General features: G+C 35.5%; 1 long non-coding RNA gene across 2 annotated transcripts in view; it reads right to left on the bottom strand.

The window, feature by feature from the left end:
• Positions 1 to 9652, bottom strand: part of LOC111087554 — a 64532-nt gene that overhangs the window by 11320 nt on the left and 43560 nt on the right. Inside the window, exons 4-5 of one of the 2 annotated variants that reach the window (XR_002612230.1) lie at positions 5924 to 6685; positions 904 to 1323 (exon numbers count right to left, since the gene is read on the bottom strand). This is a non-coding gene — a long non-coding RNA (uncharacterized LOC111087554). Of the gene's footprint in view, positions 1 to 903; positions 1324 to 5923; positions 6686 to 9652 lie in introns of those variants that run through there. The other variant, XR_002612231.1, reaches the window with a different exon arrangement.

Here is a 9652-nt window from a genome sequence, read left to right as displayed (position 1 = left end):
CTAAATTAGGGAAGGCTAGCGCAGATAGCCCTCGTGTAGCTTTGCGCGAAATTCAAAACAAACAAACAAAGCTAGTGCTATATCAGAATTGTGCTGTTCGTCGTCAAGTCAAATTGGCGAGATTTTGCGACTATCGGTTTAATAAGAAGACATGCAAACATATCACGAAGAGTTTAAAGCCTAACAACTAGCTTCACCAATCCTTTACTTGTCACACTTAGTACGTAATCCTTTAGATGCGAACATTTCATGTTTGTTTGTTTTTTTCGCGAACTTTGAGCTAATAGTACTGAAATCTAATTGATTTATCTCTCGGTTATTGTTAAAGTTTTTACAGCATTAATTCCATTTCTGTCATAATTAGAAATTAGCCCCCCTACACACTCACACAAACACAAAAAAGACATCCACTAGATAGAACACAAACCCCCTCCCTCCTTTTTCTTTTTATAGGTTAATCAGACATTACTTTTTTATGTAAAGATTAATTAAGCGATATATTTTAATAGATGTCCCTGGCCACATCTCGTAATTTTAATAGATATCTCTGGCCACATCTCGTTATTTTAATAGATATCTCTGGCCACATCTCGTTATTTCAATAGATATCCCCTGACACATCTTATTTTAATAGATATCCCTGGCCACATCTCCTTATTTTAATGCCCCTCAGTGGCACAGCGGTATGTCTGCGCACTTACAACGCTAGAATCCGGATTGCGATACCCATGGTGGGCAGAGCACAGATAGCCCATTGTGTAGCTTTGTGCTTAATTACAAACAAACAAACCTTATTTAAATAAATATCCCTAGCTACATCTTATTTTAATAGATGTCCCTGGCCACATCTCCTTATTTTAATAGATATCCCTGGCCACATCTCCTTATTTTAATAGATATCTCCTGCCACATCTCTTTATTTTAATAGATATCCCTGGCCACATCTCCTTATTTTAATAGATATCTCTGGCCACATCTCGTTATTTTAATAGATATCTCTGGCCACATCTTATTTTAATAGATATCCCTGGCGACATCTCGTTATTTTTCCTCATAATAGTATTTATAATTTGTGAATGCCAGTTTCTATGGTTATTAAAACAAAAAAATATTCTCTACTGCTGAAATTTTGTCCACCCTGTAGATTATTCTTGAGCCACGGATTTTCCACATCAGTAGTCTTGTATCTAAGCTTTCACTGGTCAGATTTCGATGAAACAATACCTCTCTGGAAAGTTTGTCTAGGAAGTTTAGAATTGAGTAATACTTCCTCCAGAAATGACGAGATATCTTTATGTAAACGATGCTTCCAGTTTCACGCGACTGCGGATAAGTAAATATGTTATAATTCAATCATCATGAAAATAACACAACATTATAGGTCAATATACTATATATTTTTGTATTTCTTCTTTTGTTAATTATGATGATAAGTTCTCGTTACATTTTTTTACACTAAAAGAAACCAGCACATCTGTACCGTTCTCACCAGTTCAGTGATATTATAACAACACTTATTACTATCTAACAGTCACATCTCACCAGATCAGTGACATTATAACATCACTTATTACTATATAACAGTCACTTCTCACCAATTCAGTGGCATTATAACAACACTTATTACTATATAACAGTCACATCTCACCAGTTCAGTGACATTATAGCAACACTTATTACTACATAATAGTCACATCTAACCAGTTCAGTGACATTATAACAACACTTATTACTACATAATAGTCACATCTAACCAGTTCAGTGACATTATAACAACACTTATTACTATATAACAGTCACATCTCACCAGTTTATTGACATTATAACAACACTTATTACTATATAACAGTCACATCTAACCAGTTCAGTGACATTATAGCAACACTTATTACTATATAACAGTCACATCTAACCAGTTCAGTGGCATTATAACAACATATTACTATATAACAGTCACATCTAACCAGTTCAGTGACATTATAGCAACACTTATTACTATATAACAGTCACATCTAACCAGTTCAGTGACATTATAGCAACATATTACTATATAACAGTCACATCTAACCAGTTCAGTGACATTATAACAACATTTGTTACTATATAATAGTCACATCTCACCAGATAAGTGATATTATAACAACACTTATTACTATATAATAGTCATATCTAACCAGTTCAGTGACATTATAACAACACTTATTACTATATAACAGTAACATCTAACCAGTTCAGTGACATTATAACAACACTTATTACTATATAACAGTCACATCTAACCAGATCAGTGACATTATAGCAACACTTATTACTATATAACAGTCACATCTCACCAGTTCAGTGACATTCTAACAACACTTATTACTATATAACAGTCACATCTCACCAGTTCAGTGACATTATAACAACACTTATTACTATATAACAGTCACATCTCAGCAGTTTATTGACATTATAGCAACACTTATTACTACATAATAGTCACATCTCACCAGTTCAGTGACATTATAACAACACTTATTACTATATAACAGTCACATCTCACCAGATCAGTGACATTATAACAACACTTATTACTACATAACAGTCACATCTCACCAGTTCAGTGACATTATAACAACACTTATTACTATATAACAGTCACATCTAACCAGTTCAGTGACATTATAACAACACTTATTACTATATAACAGTCACCTCTAACCAGTTCAGTGACATTATAACAACACTTATTACTATAAAACAGTCACATCTCACCAATTTATTGACATTATAACAACACTTATTACTACATAATAGTCATTTCGCCGACGTATTACAATTTCAGTAAAATATCTTGTTTTTCTGCTTGTTTCAATACTAGTCATAAATAATTATTACCACACACGTGTTCTCTAAAATATAAGAAATGTTTATAAAGAAGGAAAACATGAAAGTTCTTCCCTGACACATGTTTATACAATTATTCCTAAAAACGTATGGAAAACGACAATCCTGTAGAGAGAAAAAAGTACTATAAAATGGTATGTTCACTATTGATACTTTAAAAGGAAAAGCGGATCCAAAGAAAGAAAGCAAGTAGTCCTAGCCTTCTTATAAAGACTTCCCTATCTTCCTAACGTGAGGGCAGAGCACTTTACGTGTACACTGTTATTATTATATGAATTCAAATATTGGATACAAAAACATTGACAAAAAAATTAGGCATGGTCCTCAAGTAAATAGGGCGAAATGCTTGAAGTGTAATTACAAAAATATAAAGAATGGCAAACAAATGAACAAAATTAGATTACAAACAAACAACTCATCGAAACGTCGTGTTCGCAATGAACCTCAAAGCTATCATACAAAACAACATTCCTTATACAACATGCAAGGCTAATATATCCGTTGAATATTTGACAAACCGTGTTCACCATATATCTGTTCAGACTTATAAAGCGAGTAAGAAATTGTGGAGGACAAAGTTACAAGAGAATTGCCCGTTTTTGTTGTTGTTTTTTTGCAGCCTTTGCATCCAGAGGGTTCTATAACAAAAAAGAATGTTCAAAAAATGAAGTGTATTCTATTAAACTTTTTTTTTACACGCATATTCTTCTTCTCTAATGCTTCGATTTTCGTTGTTGTTGTTGTTGTTTGTTTTTTGCAGCCTTTGCATCCGGAGGGTTCTATACAAAAAAGTATGTTAAAAAAAATGAAGTGTATTCTATTAAACGTTTTTTTACACGCATATTCTTGTTCTCTAAGGCTTCGAAAAGTGTAGCATTTTTTTTTACATTTTATTTAGAATAACAACAAATCCCCAAACTCGCTGTTTGCTTTGTGTATTACAGCCTCTTATAATTCTGCATCTCATCCCTCAGAGACGTGGTTGACCCTGGGGTATCGACAAACCAGGTTCGGATCCAAGTTAAGCCGGAAATATTCCCCGCGCTTTAAGTAGCGGATGTGTTATAAGGGTGACCGTCGATCCCTTAGCGTGGATGATGGGTGCTGCTGACTGGCTGCATTTCCTTTGGTATATAGTTTAGAATTAGGGACAGCGAGAAATAGCCTTAGTAGCATTGTCACGCATGCAAATACAGGAACCTTAGTAACATTGCAAAATGCAAAACAAAAAACCCCAACAAACTCTTTCTTCAGAGCACGTGTAAAATAAAAGAGTGAGAAGAAATAGCCTCGTAATGCAAGACCTATGACCTTGATCATTGAACTGGTTTTCAACGAAATGCCCCCTGGGCAGTTACTTGAGGGATATAGAAGATAAGTATGAAATGCTATATTTATGTGGCTCTGGTTTGAAATTCGAATTGAATCAGAAAGAATGTGAAAAAAAACACACATCTACAATCGAAGTGATTTTCATTACAATTGTTAAGCCTATTGTATTATAATGCTACGCTACCTTTTAAACCGATTGTTTTTTTTTTACATATGTAGAAATAGTCTTTCAGATACCCATTTGTCTCTCATCGTCCAGACTACTGACGAGTTCCGGTATTTGCTGAAAGGCCACTCCGGCAGTACCTTATGGGACATAAATATAAATCTAAAGTACATTCAGTTGCCATCATCAACGCTACTATTTAGCATACTTATAGCATAATGCCCCCCCCCCCCAGTGGCACAGCGGTATGCTTGCGAAGTTAGAACGCTAGAAACCGGGTTTCGATACCCCTGGTGGGCAGAGCACAGATAGCCCACTGTGTAGCTTTGTGCTTAATTACAAACAAACAATCTAGCATAACGTCATCAATAGCATACTTTGTGTTTATTAATTCTAATAAGACTTGCTTTCTCCAAGCTGAACAGCAGTCATTAACATACTTGTTTATTTGTTAATTAAAACATCACTTACTTGCTTGTTGCAAGCAGAGAGGCAGTCAATAACGTATCTTTACTTGCCAGTTATAAGATAACACCCACTTATTCTAAACATCTTAAAATGTGTTCATTAAAATATAATCTTTCTACTCTGAGTACACTTGAAAATTTGTTGGAATAAAATGTTCCATCTATGTGTGCCCCCCCCCCAGTGGCACAGCGGTATGTCTGCGGACTTACAACACTAGAAACCGGGTTTCGATACCCGTGGTGGGCAGAGCACAGATAGCCCATTGTGTAGCTTTGTGCATAACTACAAACAAACAAATAAATCCATCTATGTATATTTTTTAAAAGTTGATTGGGCTATTGAAAAAATGAAAATTGTTACAGAATATTTCAATAGAACTGGCACGTTTTTTTTTAATTTATTTTCATTTTTAGAAACAATACCTAACACTCCAGCTTAGTAGGATATTTGAGTTGTGATTAGAACTAAAAACTCTTGACATATCAAGCGCTCTCGTAAAATAAACCTTTTAATTCGGGGATCAACTGAATTTTCTATTCGCCCCTGAAGCAGGGAGCTAACTTTTGAAAACTCGTATTATTAAAGCTTTTTCATGTTCTCTGATATCATGAATATATCCTATGTCATTTGGTTCACTTATTACTCTATTCCTCAACGAATAATTCGAAAAATCCTTCTGCGAAATACCTTTTACGTTTTAATCACAATGTAAAAAATTCTTATCATTATAATTAAAGTAATTTAGTGTCACTGTATATCTTTCTATAGTGTTAGCCTAAAGTTAAAGTTAATCAGCTCTGTATTTCATTAAAGATAAAACATCAAATGAAATATCTTCAATACTGCTTACTCACAAAAATAATCCTGAAAATTGCGCTTATTTTTAAACGTTGTTTATAGTAGTTGTTTCGGCACATTGCAGTGTTTTATGTGAGAAGTACCTCTGCATTATTTATCAACTCGTATTCGCGACTAGTTATAATAAAGACATATCATTATTATGTATGTTTTATTGATGATCAAGGAAGCACACGTGTTGAACTACAATTATATAGGATATTTACTTACTTTTCGGAAGGAATTCATGTCTGATCAATTGTGCTTGAATCAGTACTCTCGGCATCAAGAGACAAAATGCTGAACAGATGTGAAGAAACGGAGCAGTGGGTCCACCATGTCGCCACACTGTTTTTAGCCACCTAACGGAGGTTTTCCTTTTCAAATTTTGGTAAATAGCGTTGTCGTCGTGTTCGTTTCCAAGTTTACAGCCGTCGTTTGGATAATTGCCAACCTTAAATATGGCGGCCACTATGAAGAAAGGAAGCAAAACTACAGCGGCACCTATACAACCAACGTAAGCATTAAGTTCAAAATATGGCTGATCTTTTGCAGGCCATGACAAAACAATATATCTCATAAAACGTTGTATACTGCAGACAATAATGTAGATCTGGAAGGCTATCGCCATTGTGCAATACCAAATAGACCACAAGCTGTTGACTCTTGGATGATAACATCCCATTGGAGAATCGCCTCTTTTTTTTCTTCGAACCGTATCAACAGAGTGATTTCCTGTTGTTGCCATAGTAACACCTAGTAGCCCATTTATCTCAAAGAAACAAATACGATTATAGCTTTAAAAAGTATGGTTTTAAGGGTACATCACTGATGATCTAACTCATTGAAATGAGTCAGACCACAGAGTTTCCTTGTTCTGTCCGGTTTTGAGTTGATCAGTAGGATGTATGACGTCACTTAATGAGATCACTACTTACTTCATCACACAAGGTAGTCAAAGTCAGCTGACGTTATCCAATATTTACAATAATCCTGAAAATAAAACAAAAGCTAAAGATTAGTATGAAAAGGGAACAAAATATCTCAATCTCCGTAAAGCCTACAACGAACATATTTCAGCCATCTATGCTATATTTGTGTAAAGTTTCTTGAACACGTGATATCTTTCAACAGCTATTTATGTATTTTTCTCTGACTGTTATATTGTGATTCGGGATGAAAACCGTTTCATTTCAGAACCATACAAGCTATTATATTAAACATACTGTTGAAAAATCCCAGTTTCCCACTTCCGCTGAATATTAAACATACTGTTGAAAATCTCAGCTTCTCACTTCCGCCGGAAATGTGAAGAAGTATTTTCATTAACTCCTTCACTAATTCCTAATTATAATAGCTCTGAACATACTGCGAAAAAAAAAGAGAGAAAAATGACATTTTTTTAATCTAAAATTTCATGCTAATTGAATTTTGTATGTTACCTTATAAAGGTTATTAAATGTCGGTCATTTGTTACATAAGTCCATTACAGTACGTTTATTACAACATTGTTTAAGTATTGAGAAAACTTCAATTCACATTGCCAGCCTACAAGAAAACAGTTGATGTAGAATATTACAAAGATTTCAAGCAAGCTGATTGTTAAACTGCCTTTTTTTACTGCATTTATTTATCAACAGCCAGTCTGTTTAGTTGACTACATCTCTGCCTGATCATTCTACTAATGGTACCAAACACTTTCTACATCTTTGCATCTTACCAGTGGCGTAAGTATGCCCTCTGCAGCCCCCACAATCACAGGGGAGGGCGAGCCAATAGAAGGCCCGAATCGATCAGAACCATAATTACAATTATAGAGATATAACTATAGGGGGCCCATCATTTGTAGTTATGCCACTACATCTTAGCCTGTATTTCTCAACCTTTATTAATTCTTATACCTATATCTTTCTTTCTTGTCTTACATTCTTTCTAGTTGTTCGAACATCTGTCTGAAATAATGGAAAGTATTGAATTACCATCGAATGAATATAATAAGTGTTATATAATAGGAACGCTAATTCCTTGTGAGTTAGATCATTACTTTAAACTCGAATATTCTGACATGAATAACAACTGCATTAAAAAAAGAATTAGCATGACAACGAAAAAAGAAGAAAAGTAAACCTTTATAACAATAACAGAAAAAAAACAGATTAGAAAGAAAAGCGCTGTGTTATTTCACTAAAATGTCAAAGGTAAAAGTTGGCCTTTTACGTTTCTATATTTTTACGCGCATGAATACACTGTCGTCACGCACGGTAACGTATGTATTTTGAGTTCTGTAATAGTTCTTCCAGGAAGACAGGTAAATTAGTAAACACCGGAAAAGCTACACCCTCGTGAGATACTGAATAGGAGAACTCGAAGTAAATAAAACGTGTCCGTAAAACATTTGACGCATTACGTAAATGATTATAACTCGGAGGGATTATTTGTTTGATTCCTTGATAAGCTACTCGAGAGCTCTCTGCGTTAGCCGTCTTTAATTTTGAAATGGTAAACAAGAGAGGAGGCACCAACCACCGCCAACTCTTGAGATACTCTAATCGATTCATAAGCATTTGACAACATTTATAACGCACCGACGGGGCCAAAGTGTGGTGCATGATTTTTTATTCCATTGTTTTTTACAGCAGCAGTCGGACACAAGATTTACACCCAGCGGCAGTAATTACAAGTATCCATCTTCGTCATACCGTTAATTTTCTGTTATGATCAAATATTTAGTTCACGTGACAAGAGAAATCTTAAGACCCCCCCCCTCCAATATTGACAGAAAAGAAAAACAAAACTCGTGTAGCTGTCATTACCTGAAGCCCCCAGTAGCACAGCGGTATGTCTGCGGACTTACAACGCTACAATCCGGGTTTCGATAGCCGTGGTGGGCAGAGCACAGGTAGCCCATTGTGTAGCTTTGTGCTTAATTTCAAACAAACATTGCCTGAAACTATTTTAAGCCTACTTGTTTGTGCGAAATCAAATTTTTTTCATACCAATAACGTGGTGAACGAATTGTTTATTTGAAAATTGGGATAGATATTACTTTAAGTGCTTCGCTATAGTAGTTCCACGCCTTATGTTAAAGCCAGTATGGCAAACAAATTACGTACTAATTAGTTTTCCTACAATTTTAATCTGTTACTCTGGTATATATAACGAAAAATAACTTCGTCCAACATGAAAAAATGTTTTACCAGTCACGTACAAATGGTGACAGCAGGAAAATGTATCTCTTACTTGTTTGAAAAATACAACTTACATTTTACAATAAGATCATAGATATGGAAAAATGGATAATGTGCTAAAATCTACTGATAGATAATAATTATAAACATAACTTTGCTTTTAATACCAAGCCTGAATAATCAAATACTTACTTACTCACCCAGACAAGTTATATGTGGCTTTAAACTTTGACGCCATCTCTCGGGAACTTTTTAAAGATACTCATGTTAGCAGTTTTCTGAGAAAAAAGGGCCTGGCATGGCCAGGTGGTTACGGCGCTCGACTCGCAATCTGTGGGTCGCGGGTTCGAATCTCCATCACACCAAACATGTTCGACCTTTCAGCCGTGTGGGCGTTATAATGTGACAGTCAATCCCACTAATCGTTGGTAAAAGAGTAGCCCAAGAGTTGGCGTTGGGCGGTGATGACTAGCTGCCTTCCCTCTAGTCTTACACTGCTAAATTAGGGACGGCTAGTGCAGATAGCCCTCGTGTAGCTTTGCGCGAAATGCATAACAAACAAACAAAAAACTGAGAAAAAAAACACCTTCCGCCAAAGTGTACACTATTGAGAGAGTGTGCCCAGCATGGCCAGGTGGATAAGGCGCTCGACTCACAATCTGAGGGTCGCGTGTTCGAATCCGCATCCCACCAAACATGCTCGCCCTTTCAGCCGTGGGGGCGTTATAATGTGATGGTCAATCCCACTATTCGTTGGTAAAACAGTAGCCCA

The sequence above is a fragment of the Limulus polyphemus genome, unplaced genomic scaffold (assembly GCF_000517525.1).
Source record: "Limulus polyphemus unplaced genomic scaffold, Limulus_polyphemus-2.1.2 Scaffold2291, whole genome shotgun sequence".
Classification (NCBI taxonomy): Eukaryota; Metazoa; Arthropoda; class Merostomata; order Xiphosura; family Limulidae; genus Limulus; species Limulus polyphemus.
This window is presented reverse-complemented; position numbering and strand designations above follow the sequence as displayed.